Source organism: Bombina bombina, chromosome 1 (genome assembly GCF_027579735.1).
Source record: "Bombina bombina isolate aBomBom1 chromosome 1, aBomBom1.pri, whole genome shotgun sequence".
Classification (NCBI taxonomy): Eukaryota; Metazoa; Chordata; class Amphibia; order Anura; family Bombinatoridae; genus Bombina; species Bombina bombina.
This window is the reverse complement of record NC_069499.1, coordinates 363,748,496-363,757,124: the sequence shown is the minus strand read 5'-3', so window position 1 is coordinate 363,757,124 and position 8,629 is coordinate 363,748,496.

Below are 8,629 nucleotides of genomic sequence, written 5' to 3'. Positions count from 1 at the left end.
GGATGTGAAGGCTGCTGAACGCTACCTGCATTTCATGTTAGGCTGGTTTGCTCATCCAATTTTGGTTAATGGTGATTATCCTGACCTTCTTAAGGAGAAGATAGAGCAAAAACGCATACAATGTCCTGGCATAGTCGCTGAGTTACCAACATTCACTGAGGCTGAGAAAGGACAAATCAAAGGATCTGCTGATTTCCTTGGACTTTCCCATTATACTACAAGGCTAATAAATGATTCTGTTAGTGCAAGCTGTGTTCCAGAATATGATAACATTGGGGACTTTGCACAGAGCTCTGATCCTTCATGGTCTGTGACATCATCTCCATGGATTACTGTGGTTCCATGGGGTTTTAGAAGACTTCTGAACTTTGTGAAGGAAGAGTATGTGAAAGACAGTCTGCCGATATATATAACTGCGAATGGGATGCCAACACCATATGATGTAGAGGTGTTTAATGACACAGCTAGAATCCACTACTTAACTACTTACATCAACGAAGTTTTAAAAGGTAAGATATTGATAGATTGATTGAGATATTGATAGACACACAGACAGATAGATAGATAGATAGATAGATAGATAGATAATTAGATAATAATATTGAAGACATTTATACCAAAGGCATAATATGAATAATCATACTAAAGAAATGTAGTATCATTATAAACTTCCAGTCCCAGATAATTAAAGGGACATGAAACCCAAACATTTTATTTCATGATTTAGAAAGAGCATGGAATTTTAAACATCTTTCCAATTTACTTCTATTATCTAATTTGCTTAATTGTCTTGACATCCTTAGTTGAAAAGCATATCTAAATAGGCTCAGTAGCTGCTGATTGGTGACTGTACATAGATTGACTCATCCATGTGCATTGTTATTTCTTCAACAAAGGATATCTAAAGAATGAAGCAAATTAGATCATTGAAGTAAAATGGAAAGTTGTTTAAAATTATATTCTTTATCTGAATCATGAAACACAATTGGGGTTTCATGTCCTTTCAATTTATTCATATTAAGCCTCTTTATGAATTAAACATGCAATATATATATATATATATATATATATATATATATATATTCACAACTAATGTCTATATTAGTATATTTCCACTCTTTAGGCTTAAAGGGATACTGAACCCAATTTTTTTCTTTCATGATTCAGATAGAGCATGACATTTTAAGCAACTTTCTAATTTACTCCTATTATCAATTTTTCTTTGTTCTCTAGCTACCTTTATTTGAAAAGCAGGAATGTAAATCTTAGCATCCAGCCCATTTTAGGTTCAGCACCATGGATAGCACTTGCTCATTGGAGGCTGACATTTACCCACCAATAAGCAAGCATAACCCAGGTTCTCAACCAAAAATGGTCCGGCTCCTATGCATCACATTCCTGCTTTTTAAATAAAGATAGCAAGAGAACGAAGAAAAATTGATAATAGGAGTAAATAAGAAAGTTGCTTAAAATAGCATGCTCTATCTGAATCATGAAAGAAAATATTGGGTTTAGTGTTTCTTTAAGAAAAAATGTTCCAGTTGCTTTCTAACAAATCTTGGATGCTGTGATGTTTTGTTCCCTGAGGGCAACATGTGTAGAATAAATGGTTTTATTCATGTGTAGAATAAAAGGTTTAAATAAAGCAGAATTACACATTCTACAAGTGCATAATAAAAAAACTAATGCAATAGAACTTACTGTGAATCTTAAGCAGAATTTTTGGGACAAATTTCAATATTGACTTCCATTTTCCAGCCCCTGTATGACATGACAGCCATCAGCCAATCACAGACTCATATGCACTGTGAACTTTTGCACATGCCCAGTAGAAGCTGGTGCCTCATAAAGTGTACATATAAAAAGACTGTGCACAATTCGATAATGGAAGTAACTCTGACAATTTGTTAAAACTGCATGTTCTATCAGAATCATAAAAGTTTCATTTTGACTTTAGTGTCCCCAAGTGGATGTGAGAAACAAAAAACTAAATCTACACAACCTAATTTTCTTTCTCATCAAATGAAGCTAATCTTTATTGTAGTCATTTTATCTGCTTGGAGAAATAGAAACATCCTGAAGTCAGAGCCCCTTCCCCATTGATAAATGAACACGGGTTCTAATTTTGTTTATACAACCAAAAACATTTTATTTTCAGTTATATGAAATGTAGTTTCTTATAGCTCTTCACTTTAATTCTGTTATTCTATTATTTTTAGTGGATAAAGATCAACTCATAAATAGACAGTTATAGCCAACGATTTGTGAAATTAGTTTTTGAAGGAAAACCTCTGTTTTGTCCAGATATGAATTCTGTAATTAATCCAAAAAGTATACATATATATATATATATATATATATATATATATATATATATATACTGTATATATATATATATATCCACTAAATTGTTACTTAGCGTCAGACGTAATCCATAGACTTAAATGTGCAGTGTTGATGAATCCTGAGGACTGAAGGGGATTTAAAGGAATATCAGCTACCAGAAACGTTTCCCAAATTTAAAAAAACTTGCCTAAATTCATCTTCATAGCTTTGGGTGCACACCTTTCTTATCGAAAGCTTTCCCTCAAAGTTTTTTGTGCGTCAATGTTTCTAGATTTCAAACTATTCAAGTTACTGTTAAAGATCTTAGGAAAAACAAGGACAAGCTATTTTATTCAGGGTGGATAAAAAAAAAATCACAAAATATAAATAGTTTCTATAGAAGATACCTTATAATCTAGGTTACTCATCCTAAAAAAAAAATGTTTTTAATTATATAGGAAGATGCTGTATATTCAATGTTTTTGGTCAATTTGACACTGACGAAATAAGGGTTTCGTCAGTGTCAATATGACATCATCCGCAAATAACACAGTCCAAGTGGTACAGCACTTAAGATAACAAGGTGGTGCAAGCTGTAAGGGTACCACACAAAACCCTTAAAATAATAACACAGTACAAAGAATTCAGCAGCACTCACCACTATGTAGAAAATTCCATCTTTATTGGGATATTCAAAGCAAAAAGACAACGTTTCGGACCTCTAGTCCTTAGTCACGACTAAGGACTAGAGGTCCGAAACGTTGTCTTTTTTGCTTTGAATATCCCAATAAAGATGGAATTTTCTACATAGTGGTGAGTGCTGCTGAATTCTTTGGACTGTATCATCCGCAAATAAGGCCATTTTGTATTGTTTGGATTCTATCTGAGTCCCGATATATCTGTTCAGTCTCTTATTCTGATCGCAAGGGGCTCAATACACAGAGCAAAAAGCAACAGTGAGAGTGGGCACCCTCGTCTGGTTCCATTGCGGATTGCAAAAGACCTACGACTAGATTACGAGTCTTGCGTTAGGCTTAAAAAGCAGCGTTGGCCGGTCCCAATGCTGCTTTTTAACGCCCGCTGGTATTACGAGTCTTGCAGGTACAGGTGTACCACTCACTTTTTTGGCCAGACTTGGAAATACCGCAAATCCACTTACGTCAATTGCGTATCCTATATTTTCAATGGGATTTGCATAGCGCCGGTATTACGAGTCTGACTAAAAGTGAGCGGTACACCCTCTCCTGTCAAGCCAGGTACCGCATTAAAAATTCAGTAGTTAAGCGTTTTACACTACAACTACACTACACTAACACTCATAAACTACCTTTTAACCCCTAAACCGATTCCCCCCCACATCGTAAAGACTAAAATAAATATTTTAACCCCTAATCTGCCGAACCGGACATCGCCACCACTATAATAAATATATTAACCGCCACACTCCCGCCTCGCAAACAATAGTTAAATATTATTAACCCCTAATCTGCCATCCCTAACATCGCCGCCGCCTACCTACATTTATTAACCCCTAATCTGCCACCCCCAATGTCGCCGACACTATATGTATTAACCCCTAAACCTAAGTCTAACCCTAACCCCCCTAACTTAAATATAATTACAATAAATCTAAATAAAATTACTACAATTAACTAAATAATTCCTATTTAAAACTAAATACTTACCTATAAAATAAACCCTAAGCTAGCTACAATATAACTAATAGTTACATTGTATCTAGCTTAGGGTTTATTTTTATTTTACAGGCAGCTTTGTATTTATTTTAACTAGGTAGAATAGTTATTAAATAGTTATTAACTATTTAATAACTACCTAGTTAAAATAAAGAAACATTTACCTGTAAAATAAAACCTAACCTAAGTTACACTAACACCTAACACTACACTATAATTAAATACATTAAATAAATTAAATACAATTAATTACAATTAAATAAAATTAACTAAAGTATGAAAACCCTCCCCCCACTAAATTACAGAAAATAATAAAGAAATTACAAGATTTTTAAACTAATTACACCTACTCTAATCCCCCTAACAAAATAAAAAAGCCCCCCAAAATAAAAAATAAAAACATACCCTACACTAAATTACAAATAGCCCTTAAAAGGGCCTTTTGCGGGGCATTGCCCCAAAGTAATCAGCTTTTTTACCTGTAAAACAAAAAATACAAATCCCCCGCAACATTAAAACCCACCACCCACACAACCAACCCTACTCTAAAATCCACCCAATTCCCCCTTAAAAAAAAAACTAACACTAACCCCCTGAAGATCACCTTACCGGGAGATGTCTTCACCCAACCGGTCCGAAGTCCTCAACGAAGCCGGGAGAAGTCTTCATCCAACCGGGCAGAAGTGGTCCTCCAGACGGGCAGAAGTTATCATCCAGACGGCATCTTCTATCTTCATCCATCCGGCGCGGAGCGGGTCCATCTTCAAGACATCCGACACGGAGCATCCTCTTCTTTCCACGGCCGACGACTGAATTAAGGTTCCTTTAAATGACATCATCCAAGATGGCATCCCTTCAATTCCGATTGGCTGAGAGAATTCTATCAGCCAATCGGAATTAAGGTAGAACAAATCCTATTGGCTGATGCAATCAGCCAATAGGATTGAAGTTCAATTATATTGGCTGATCCAGTCAGCCAATAGGATTGAGCTGGCATTCTATTGGCTGTTCCAATCAGCCAATAGAATGCCAGTTAAATCCTATTGGCTGATTGCATCAGCCAATAGGATTTTTTTACCTTAATTCCGATTAGCTGATAGAATTCTATCAGCCAATCGGAATTGAAGGGACGCCATCTTGGATGACATCATTTAAAGGAACCTTCATTCAGTCGTCGGCCGTGGAAAGAAGAGTATGCTCCGCGCCGGATGTCTTTAAGATGGACCTGCTCCGCGCCAGATGGATGAAGATAGAAGATGCCGTCTGCATGAAGACTTCTGCCCGTCTGGAGGACCACTTCTGCCCGGTTGGGTGAAGACATCTCCCGGTAAGGTGATCTTCAAGGGGTTAGTGTTTTTTTTAAGGGGGGATTGGGTGGGTTTTAGAGTAGGGTTGGTTGTGTGGGTGGTAGGTTTTAATGTTGGGGAGGGGAATTGTAATTTTTTTTCAGGTAAAAAAGCTGATTACTTTGGGGCAATGCCCTGCAAAAGGCCTTTTTAAGGGCTATTTGTAATTTAGTGTAGGGTAGGGCTTTTTTATTTTGGGGGGCTTTTTATTTTGTTAGGGGGATTAGATTAGGTGTAATTAGTTTAAAAATCTTGTAATTTGTTTATTATTTTCTGTAATTTAGTGTTTTGTTTTTTTGTATTTTAGAAAATTTTATTTATTTGTATTAATTGTATTTAATTTAGGTAATTAATTTAATTGTAGTGTAGTGTTAGGTGTAATTGTAACTTAGGTTAGGTTTTATTTTACAGGTACTTTTGTATTTATTTTAGTTAGGTAGTTATTAATTAGTTAATAACTATTTAATAACTATTCTACCTAGTTAAAATAAATACAAACTTGCCTGTAAAATAAAAATAAACCCTAAGATAGCTACAATGTAACTATTAGTTATATTGTAGCTATCTTAGGGTTTATTTTATAGTTAAGTATTTAGTTTTCAATAGGAATTATTTAGTTAATTGTAGTAATTTTATTTAGACTTATTTAAATTATATTTAAGTTGGGGGGGTTGGGTTAGACAGGTTTAGGGGTTAATAACTTTATTATAGTGGTGGCGACATTGTGGGCGGCAGATTAGGGGTTAATAAATATAATGTAGGGTTTGGCCATGTTGGTGGCAGCAGATTAGGGGTTCATAACTATAATGTATGTGGCGGCGGTGTCTGGAGCGGCAGATTAGGGGTTGATTATTATAATTTAGGTGTCGTGATGTCGGGGGCAGCAGATTAGGGGTTAATAAGAGTAAGATTAGGGGTGTTTAGACTCAGGGTTCATGTTAGGGTGTTAGGTTTAGACATAACTTTTATTTCCCCATAGGAATCAATGGGGCTGCGTTAGGAGCTTTATGCTGCTTTTTTGCATGTTTTTTTCAGCTGGCTCTCCCCCATTGATTTCTATGGGTAAATCGTGCATGAGCACGTTTAGCCAGCTCACCGCTAACGTAAGTAGCGCTGGTATTGAGGTGAGATGTGGAGCAAAATATGGCTCTTCGCTCACATTTTTGCGGTTAACACCAGGTTTGTAAAAACACGTAATACCAGCGCTGTCGGTAAGTGAGCAGTGAACATAAACTGCTTGTTAGCACCGCATCCCTGTTAACGCAAAACTCGTAATCTAGGCGATACACTGGTAACACGCCAATCTTATGAAGGCAGCAGGGGTGGAATATAGAGACAAGACTGCTGAATGAAACTCACAGCTAATTCCAAACTTTACTAATAGGACAGGCATGTAGTTCCAGTTTACTCTGTCAAATGCCTTCCCTGCGTCCAATGACAGGAGCAGAGAAGGCACTCTATTGACCGAAGCGTAATTTACCAAGTCTATAACCTTACAAATATTATCTGGGGCTTCCCTTGCTTTGATGAATCCAACCTGGTCAGTATGGATTAGTCTAGACAGTGGCCCATTTAGTCTGTTAGCCAGAATTTTCATGAACAGTTTTATGTCGGGGTTTATTAAGGAGATGGGATATAGGAGATGGGATATAGTTCTTGCAATATTGTTTGTTCTTCCCCGGTTTGGGGATCACTGAAATCCTAGCCAAAAGCATTTCACTGGGAATCTCACATCCCTGCATTATGGCATTAAATATAGAAACTAGCAGCGGTGCTAAGATATTTTTAAGTGTTTTGTAAAATATGCCTGTAAATCTGTCGGGGCCGGTGCTTTATTGGTTTTTGAGTCCTTTATGAAAACCTCTGAGAGGGTAATGGGTGAGTTCATAGTACTTCTGTCTTCTTCTGTGAGGGAGGGTAACTTGCTGTCATCTAAAAAATTATCTAAGGCATCCTTTGCTGTCAGGTCCTTGGACAGTGCAGGTAAATTATAATAGAGTATGATCAAAATCCGCAAATGTGTTGGATATCTCAAAAGGGTCGTTTGACATATTGCCCATGGGAGTTTGTATTTGGGGAACTGTGGTAGCTCTAGTTACTTCTTTCAGTTTGTTAGCTAACATTCGGCTAGATTTAGAGTTTTGCGGCCAAAGGGGTGCATTAGCTACGCGTGTTTTTTCCCCCCGCACCTTTTAAATACAGCTGGTATTGAGAGTTCTCTGAAGGGCTGCGTTAGGCTCCAAAAAGGGAGCGTACATTCATATTTACCGCCACTTCAACTCTCAATACCAGCTGTGCTTACGGACGCGGCCAGCTTCAAAAACGTGCACCTAACACCCTAACATGAACCCTGAGTCTAAACACCCCTAATCTTACACTTATTAACCCCTAATCTGCCGACCCCGCTATCGCTGACCCCTGCATATTATTATTAACCCCTAATCTTCCGCTCTGTACACCGCCGCAACCTACATTATAGCTATGTACCCCTAATCTGCTGCCCCTAACATCGCCGACCCCTATATAATATTTATTAACCCCTAATCTGCCCCCCCAAGGTCGCCGCTACCTACCTACACTTATTAACCCCTAATCTGTTGACCGGACCTCGCCGCTACTCTAATAAATGTATTAACCCCTAAACCGCCTCACTCGCACCTCAAAACCCTATAATAAATATTATTAACCCCTAATCTGCCCTCCCTAATATCGGCAACACCTAACTTCAAGTATTAACCCCTAATCTGCCGACCAGACCTCACCGCTACTCTAATAAATGTATTAACCCCTAAAGCAAAGTCTAACCCTAACACCCCCCTAACTTAAATATAATTTAAATCTAACGAAATAAAATTAATCTTATTAAATAAATTAATCCTATTTAAAGCTAAATACTTACCTGTAAAATAAACCCTAATATAGCTACAATATAGCTACTAATTATATTGTAGCTATTTTAGGATTTATATTTATTTTACAGGCAACTTTGTATTTATTTTAACCAGGTACAATAGCTATTAAATAGTTATTAACTATTTAATAGCTACCTAGTTAAAATAATTACAAAATTACCTGTAAAATAAATCCTAACCTAAGTTACAATTAAACCTAAAAATACAGTATCAATAAATTAATTAAGTAAACTACCTACAATTATCTACAATTAAATCAACTAAACTAAATTACAAAAAAAACAAAACACTAAATTACAAAAAATAAAAAAAGATTAAAAGAATTTTAAACTAATTACACCTACTCTAAGCC